Source organism: Sceloporus undulatus, chromosome 9 (genome assembly GCF_019175285.1).
Source record: "Sceloporus undulatus isolate JIND9_A2432 ecotype Alabama chromosome 9, SceUnd_v1.1, whole genome shotgun sequence".
In the NCBI taxonomy this organism is placed as follows: domain Eukaryota; kingdom Metazoa; phylum Chordata; class Lepidosauria; order Squamata; family Phrynosomatidae; genus Sceloporus; species Sceloporus undulatus.
This window is the reverse complement of record NC_056530.1, coordinates 34,327,477-34,336,213: the sequence shown is the minus strand read 5'-3', so window position 1 is coordinate 34,336,213 and position 8,737 is coordinate 34,327,477. Positions and strand designations below refer to the sequence as shown.

General features: G+C 45.5%; 1 long non-coding RNA gene across 3 annotated transcripts; it reads left to right on the top strand.

Moving 5' to 3' along the window:
* The first annotated feature begins 4,046 nt into the window (after window positions 1-4,046).
* Window positions 4,047-8,629, top strand: LOC121915798. 3 transcript variants are annotated; one of them, XR_006100748.1, is made up of 4 exons: window positions 4,757-4,895; window positions 6,492-6,623; window positions 7,417-7,568; window positions 8,229-8,629. It is a non-coding gene; the product is annotated as an uncharacterized LOC121915798 (long non-coding RNA). The 3 variants fall into 3 exon arrangements; XR_006100749.1 differs by lacking the exons at window positions 4,757-4,895; window positions 8,229-8,629 and adding an exon at window positions 4,047-4,086 and having other exon boundaries at window positions 7,417-8,220; XR_006100747.1 differs by lacking the exon at window positions 8,229-8,629 and having other exon boundaries at window positions 7,417-8,220.
* Window positions 8,630-8,737: the final 108 nt, after the last annotated feature.

The window sequence follows — 8,737 nt, the reverse complement described above, 5'->3', positions numbered from 1 at the left end:
AGCTTACAAACTTCTCTAGCACACTGGGGAGAAACGTACCACTGGCTGGCTGAAATGCACAAATACTTACCTGAGAAAACCAAATAAAGCCATATGTATCTTACACTCAATTTTATGCTTATATCTGTTAAGTGCACCTACCCAGAACCAATTAAATCAATTATTGTGGTCCATGTTCATACTAGGTGTTACCAAATTTTTTCCTAGAACCGTGTGAATTAATAATGACTTGACAGAGAAAAGAGAGTGCATGCAGTGGTTGCGATCATGATTAAGGAGCGTCTCCAAAGTAAAGGCTTTATTATAGGAACTCCATTTTTACTGTAGATCAGTATGGGGACAAAACCTTTTTTAATTTGCTTCCTTCCCTCCCCGGTCAGTGCCATAACTGCATGCGGTATATTACAAGAAAGAGAACAAGAAAAATCAGTTCCCTGCCCTCAGGCTTACATCTAATTAAGGAAAAACTGGGAGGTGATACCCTAAACTGAAAACAACAGGTGTGCAGACAAAAAGTCTAGGGAGATGATGAAAAATGAAACACTAATTTTATTAGAACAAATAGTTGCAATGGGATGCTAAAAGGATAAAAGAAATTTAAAAAGCAAAAATTATGCAATCCTGAAAACAACAGGCTTATGCTGGCCTGTAAGTCACGCCCTAACAAACAAGACTGGTGATACCAATCAGTACTAGGCCTTGTAAACTGCATGTCCCGAAGGTAAAGCAAAACATAAGGAGGTGTCAGACATACAAATACCAGTGCGATGGTGATAATTCCTTTGCACCCCTCAGTAAAAAATTTAAAGGGATAACACAGTACGCCCATTACAACTGGAAAGTGAGCAAACAGAGACCAAACGCGTTTCGACTATACGTTTCGTCAGTGGTCATGGAAAACTGAAGATTATCTATACGTCTTCGTCAGTGGGCATGGAAAACTGAAGATTATTGTACGTCTTGTCAGTGTCATGGAGAAACGTGAAGATTGTTTTCAGGAGCATATATTGTATGCTTTTTAAATTTCTGTATCCTTTAGCATCCCATTGCAACCTTGTTCTAATAAAATCACAGTGTTTCCTATTTTCATCTCCCTGGACTTTTTGTCTGCACACTTACAGTCTAATTAAGACATGACACAAAAGGAAAAGGGGGGGGGTGGCGTGGTGTGAGAGGGGAACAGGTCCAGCAAATTACGAGGCACAGGAAAAAGGACGAGCCTCACGCCTCTGAAGCTGTAGGACCTTGAAGGATTCTCTTGATGGAAGAGCTACTGCCAGTCCACAAAGGAGAAGAGATGTGGCTAGGGTTGCCATAACCCGGCGGCCCCCATGCCCATCACGGTTTCAGGGGGCCCCATCATGTAGCGGTTGTAAATTAGTGGGAGGAGGATTTGGGTAGCTGGGGGAAGGTATTTTGAAGGGGGAACTGGCCCCATGTAGCTTCCCACCCCAGCACCTTCCCAGTGATTTTCATGTACTTATACGCATGATGGTACAGCAGGGGGTCGGTGAGGGGGGAAAGGTCAGCAGGGGGATGTGTGAGGGGGGATAAAGGGGGGGCAACAGGGCATGAGAGGTAAAGTGGCAGGAGGGACAGTGAGGGGGAAAGGGGGCAGCGCAGGGGGGCAGTGAGAGTTAAAGCTTGTCAAGTATTGGTGTGCAAGAAAGGCAAAGAGAATCAGCAGCCTGTATATGTCCATGGTGAGAATGAAGGTTGCATGAACTTTCTTTTCAGGGTCCCTTAAAAACATTGCACCAGCCTCACTGATTTCTCCTTGTAATGGTGAAGATATCGCACTGATCTTTAATAGCAGGATGAAGCACAATCAGAAGAGACCACATGGGCCATCCAGTCCAACCCCATTCTGCCATGCAGGAACTCTCAGTCAAAGCATCCCCGACAAATAGCCTCCAGCCTCTGTCTAAAGACCTCCAAAGAAGGAGACTCCACCACCATCTGAGGAGTGTCTTCTACTGTCAAGCGGCTCTTACTTCATGAAATTCCTCCTAATAGTGGGCTGGAGTTTCTTTTCCCGTACCATGCATCCATTTTCTGGGTCCTATTCTCATGAGCAGCAGAAACAGGCTTGCTCCATCCTCAATAGAACACTCATTCAAATGCTTAAATGGGGTATGATATAACCTCTTAACCATCTCTTCTCCAGGCTAAACATACCCAGCTGCCTAAGTCTCTCCTTGTAGGGCATGGTTTCCAGACCCTTCACCATTTTGGTTGCCCTCCAGCGTTGATGTCCACTCTAATGGCGGAATGGTTGCCATAATTGGCCACTAAGAAAATGGAGGACCTTAAATGTCCTACATTTTGGGCTGGTTTTGTCCTGCAGTTGTCCTACAGTTTGGTCTAGATTTTGCTTACATTTTGTCCCAGGTTTTACTGGACATTAGGGCAACCCTCGGGGATCTTATTGCCCAGCTTCATAGCTGTTGCAGTAGCTGTCCTGTATCAGTCCATGCTTGTACCGCAACTTTAATGAATGGGAAAATCCTGTGAACAGCGTGTCATCCCACAATTGACCCCTTATTAACGTACGTGTGATAGGTCATTCGGGGTAATTCACAGAGAAGGGGATTTAAAGAGTTTTCCTGCACCACCACCCCTTTACAAATGAAAGCAACATCTCTAACAAGAGGCAATTATTCATTTGGCAGAGAAATTGAATTTATACAGGTTTCCCTGCATCCACCCACTCCCAATGAAGGTATGACTACTTACTTAATCTTGGATAGCTGCTAGTAAATGGAATAGTAGTGTGATAAGATGCATAGCTAGCCTTTTCTGAATTCACAATTGAGTGGTAATGTTACAGAATTGTTTCTTTTCCAGCTGTTTGAAAGCAACATCAGCATTGGGAGGGAAGGTTAATGTGATAATCTCTGCTCTTCACCTTCCCAGACTACCCACATCTTTCGCCAGTTGTGGGGAGGCACTTAGAATCATAGAGCTGGAGAGACCACAAGGCCATCCAGTTCAACCCCATTCTGCCATGCAGCAAATCTCAATCAAAGCATCCCCGACAGATAGCCATCTCAGCCTCTGCTTAAAGACCTCCAAGAAGGAGACTCCACTCCACTCCAAGGGGTGCATTCCACTGTCAAACAGCCCTTACTGTCAGGAAGTTCCTCCTCTGTTGAGGTGGAACCTCTTTTCATGAAGCTTGCATCCATTGCTCCGGGTCTTGTTTCTGGAGCAGCAGAAAACAAGCTTGCTCCCTACTCAACATGACCTCCCTTCAAATTTTTAAACAGGGCTGTCATGTACACTTTTAACCTTCTCTCTCCAGGCTAAACTCCCCAGCTCCTTTCCATAGGAGATGGTTTCCCGACCCTTCACCATTTTAGTCCCCCTCTTTGGACACGCTCCAGTTTCTCAATGTCCTTTTTGAATCGTGGGGCCCAGAACTGGACACATATTCCAGGTGGCGCCTGACCAAAGCAGAACAGTGGGCACTATTACTTCTCTGATCTAGACACTATCATGTATTGATGCAGCTAAAATCGATTGGCCTTTTTAGCTGCTGCATCGCACTGTTGACTCATGTTCAACTTATGGTCTACTTGGACTCCTAGATCCCTTTGCAGCCCCTGTTCTGGTTGATGCTTGCATACGAAGTGTAGTACAGAGACATAAGCTGCATCCACACTGGGAATAACCCGCTTTGGCACCCCCTTTAACTGCCCTCGCTCTAGGCTATGGGATTCTGGAGTTGGAGTTTGTTGTTGGGGTCTCTGCTCTGGACTCCACAAACTGCAACTCCCAGAATCCCATAGCTTGAGGCAGGGCGAGTTAAAGGGGTGCCAGCGGGTTATTTCCCCAGTGTGGATGCAGCCATACGATCAGGAGCAAAAGAAAGTATTGTTATTCCTATAATGGGAGTGGGGGGGGGGCTCAGGAGTCCTCCGCCTTCTTTTGCCCCGAAGACCAAACTCCCAGCGGCCCCCGCGACAGAAGAAGGTCACGGACGCCGGGCCACGTGACTCGCTAACCGGGAGGGGCGTGGGAACCGGAGGACTTTTCTTCTCAGTCGCCTTCCCAGCTGCTGGCTGCAAAGGAAGCGGCGGCGGGGTAAGGGTAAGGGCCGGGCCTCGGAGGAGGGCGAGCGGGGGCCGGGAGGGCGAAGGCCCAGGCGCCCGGAGGCGGCTGCTTGGTGCTCCCCAGGCGCCTCAGGAGCAACTCCGGCTCCTGGTTGGGTTGTGATAGGACTATATAGGCTGTCTTTAAGTCCCAAGGCTCAAAGCATCCCACCGCTCTGGCTCTCTCTGGCTCCGTCCGCACTGCAGAAATGGCCCAGTTTGAGACCAGTTTAGCTGCCCTGGCTCAATGCTAGGGAACCCTTGGAAGTGGAGTTTGGTCAGAGAGCTCTGGTGCCACAACAAACTACAATTCCCAGGATCCCCTAACATTGAGCCAGGGCCGTTAAAGCGGTCCCAAACCGGATTACTTCTGCTGTGTATTTTGAACCAATGGCCTGTTACAGACTGCCAAAATAAAGCTGCTTCGGGTCTCTTTGGAGGTATGCTATTTAAATGATGCCTGGGTCCTAAGAGTCCAGAGATCGCACCAAAGCCACACTCCATTCCTAAGCACTGGAGCGCAGCTTTGGTGCAGCTTCCGGATTCTTAAGATGCATGCATCATTTAAACAGCATACCTCCAAAGAGACCCCAAGCAGCTTTATTTGGGCAGTCTGTAACAGGCTCTATTTCCTGTTTTGCACTCTCTTTGCTATAGTTAAACCCTTGAAAATTGGAAAGCTTTGCAGACCCCCCTGGACTCTGCTGCTGACAGACCCGCTATGCAAGAGAACAGGTTTTCTACTTCTAAGGAGGCTACAGTTTGAAAGGAAATGAAAAGAAACAGAAAGAGGAAAGGAAGGTGGGGAAATTATTATTATTATTATTATTATTATTATTATTATTATTATTATTATTACAGACTGCCCACACCATCCGCTGGCGCATCATCCTCTGACTTGAGCTGACGTGGATGGCAAATCCCAGCAGGCAAAATGGTGTGGTCGCCATAGGCGCATGCATGCCACCGCACACAAGAGCGCACCACCATAGGAATCCATAAGATTCCAGCATAGGCATTCTTTCCCATATGCGGGAGGGGGGGGTCCAGAATGGATCCCCAACATATAGGACGGGCCTACTGTATTAATATTATTATTATCATTACGAAGATAGTCTCTTGCATTCAGTGAGGCTTACTTGTAGTATTGGACTTCATTAGGATCAGGCAGCTTTCACCAAACTAGTGCTCTTCAGATGCGATCGATAGCTGTTCCCATCATCCCAAGTTCCTTCTGTGTTCACTGGGGATGATGGGAATTGTAGACCAACGTAGCTGGAGAGTACTAGCATGGAGAAAATAACAGTAGGATGTAGGAGTATCTTAAAAGAATATGAATGTGGTTCTCATGAGTAAAAGGGAGGGAATGAAGGGAGAGAAGGCCTGTCTACCTAAACTTAAATTCCACTGTAATCAACGTAGACATATTCTTAGGATAAAACTGCATAGGGACTACATGCCTAGTAAAGGCTGGAGAAGGGAACTTTACACAAACTCAGTGTTATTATTAATTACAATAGCTGCTTATATATCTTGCCTCAAGTATGTTGAGTTTAAGGCAGTGTAGATGGCTCACATCCTCCCCACTTTATCCCCAGAACAACCCTGTAAGGTAGGTCAGACTGCAAGAGGGAGTGGCTACCCATTGAGTTCAGGATCCAGTAAGGATGAATCTGGATTTCCTAAGGCTAAGTCCACCACACTAACCATTACCTTTCATTGACTCTCAGTAGATGGCTTTAGGCAAGTCATGTTCTCTTTGCCTTAATTAGCAACATGGAGAAGGTATAACAAAACCGATTTACTTCACAATGCTATTTTAGCGATTATTAATTAGATAATATTATATTTAATTATATTATTCCATTCATTTTCTGCCCTTCTTCCAAAGAGCTTGATGTTATATACATTTCGCCTCATGTAGCTTCACTGTAACCTTGTGTGGCAGATGATGGATGGATGGAAGAGGGTCATTTGGTTTGATCTAAATTGTCTCAAATGAGGTCTGTAAAATGTCTTCTGTTTCTCTGTTTTTTAAAAGTTTGGCATTTTAAAACAATGTTTAAATAATTGCTGTGTTTCTTGTGAGATCTTAAATATGAAAGCTAAATTTATTTTCAATACTGACCTCCACAGTGGTGTTCATGATTCTCCTAACGCTTGCCAGAAATTGAAAGCTGTGCTGGGTCCTATATTTCTGTGGTTGCCAGTCCTGTTACTTAAGTTGTCTTGGATGTATGAATATTCCTCGCCCACTCAAAAGGAAAAATACAAGTGGGAGGAGAAAAGATTATGACAAAATGATGGATCCAAGGAGTGACAGGAGGTTAAGAAAGGTGTAGGCGGGAATGTTGTTCAACCTAAAGGCGCGACCAATAGAGTGTGTTTCCTTCAAAGGTGTGCCGAGGGCAGGAGAAGTGACTGTCTTAATAAAATCTCCAAGGACGGGACAAAAAGAAACGAATGGTGAACAGACACACCAAAGAACAGACAGGCTGGTCCAAAGGAGAGGAAGGCAAGTTGCAACAGGTGGGTAAAGTCTAATGGCGCAGGGTGGCTAATGACATAGGATGTCCTGTTTTTGAATCTCATACAACTTCTTTCACAAGAAAGAGGCTGGATTCCTTTGGCTTAGTCTCAACTATAATATACCCATCCTGTGGTTCTACACTAGTCAGGTCTACTTGTAGGATTGAGGCTGGAGTGTGGAAAGTTCCCTTCTCCAGCCTTTACTAGGCATGTAGTCCCTATGCAGTTTTACCCTAAGAATAAGTCTATGTGGATTACAGTGGAATTTAAGTTTAGGTAAACAGGCATGAAGTTGGGGGTCAGTATGTCTTCAGGCAGACTACGCTTTGTGGTCTCTCCAGGTTTTGTTGGACTCCAGCAAACATCAGCCTCAGGATTCAGGGATGATGGGATCTGGAATCATCACCATTGTAGAGTCATAGATTCAAGGGTAACACAGTGGCAGTGAATCGGCATCAGGGCTAGATGTATATCCAGCCCTCTGAGTAACTCTGCAGTCCTTTGAGAGTTGGCTTTTAGGAGTGGAGTGTTCTTTCTCCTGCATGAATTATCAAGGGAAGCTAGCTTTCTGAAGCTGTTCCATCTCTTGACAATAGACATAAGGTGGAAACAGCTTGAAAGCACACAGCAACATGGCCAGGACAAATGAGGTTTCCAGTAGCCCTACTTGAAAGAAATATTTTTGAATCTGGATTCTACCATGGGACTTCCATTCTCCTTCATACTCATGTTTATGGTAATAACTTGGACAAAAGAGGAAGTCCTGATACAATCATTTTTTGCTTTCTTACAGATACGAATTGCCGGTTGTGAGCCTGAATCTCTCTCCTCAGTGGTCTTTAAGGTCTGCACTGGTGTACCTGGACGCTGCTGTGACCATGGAGCTCAAGCAAGCCGATCTTTGGTGTTTATTATTCCTGTTGCAGGCAGCAGTTGGAGTGATGAGTGAGTAGGGCATGAACACCTTTGAGATGTTGGTGTGTGTGAATGTTTTGGCTGGCACAGGTGGCAGAACACATGTTGCATGCAGAATATCCAGAGTTTGGAAAAATTACTTGGGTGGACTATATTTCCCAGAATCATCCCGATCAGCATGGCATGTGCATTCTGGGAATTGTAGTGGCAAAATAAACATTTCCAAGTTCAGAGAGTCCCAGATTTCATTTGACACCAGTAAAGGAAGGCCCAATCCATTAGTCCCAGTGGCATCACCCGGGTTGGTGTTCGCAGGCTATCTGGCACCCCCAACTGACTCCCTCTACCAGCCAGACTGCCTCTGCCTTGATGGTAGTGGTTTGGTGCAACCTTGGGATGGGCAGAAGTGATCATGCCCCTGGGTGTTCACCCGCTCAGGGTGTCTCCTGGTGCAATCTGCACCCCCCTAGTGATGCCCCTGCTCAGAGGCCAGCTCTCTTTGGTTCCCAAGAATTCCTAAACTGATTCCATTCTCAGTTGATTCTTAAAAGTAGAGGTAGAATGTAACAGCCTTTTTCAACATTTATACCCTGGAAGAACTCTTGGACTAATTTTTAGGTCTCAGGGAATCCCTGCATTAAAGTCATACCTACCACTAAAAGGAACTGATTAATTTTTTTTCATCCACAGTCTCTCACATTATCTCTAGTGATCTCTTGTGGAACCCTAGGATTCTAGGGAACCTGGTCAAGAAACCCTGATGTAACCGTTAGGTTTGGGTGCCTGCATTTGCTTGCTTTCTGCTTCCCTCCTCTTCCTCCCCCACCCCGTTTTTATGTCCTTTTTGGGGGGCTTTGAGTCATGTAAGTAATACATGTGACTGTATGTTCTAGTGCTTCTGTTTAGAGTTCCAGAGAGCCAGACCATGTCACCCTTTTCCCGGGCATTCCATCCCCAGTAGTAAGCATTCTGCTGAACATAGGTCCAAGACACACTGCTTTAATTGCTCTGGCTCAGTGCTAGGGAATCCTGGTAATTGTAGTTTATTGTGGCACCAGAGCTCTCTCTGACAGAGAATGCTAAATATCTCACAAAACCACAGTTCCCAGAATTCCCCAGCATTGAGCCAGAGCAATTAAATCAGTCTCAAACTGGATTATTGCTACAGTGTGTTTTTGACCACAGTTACTCATCATTCA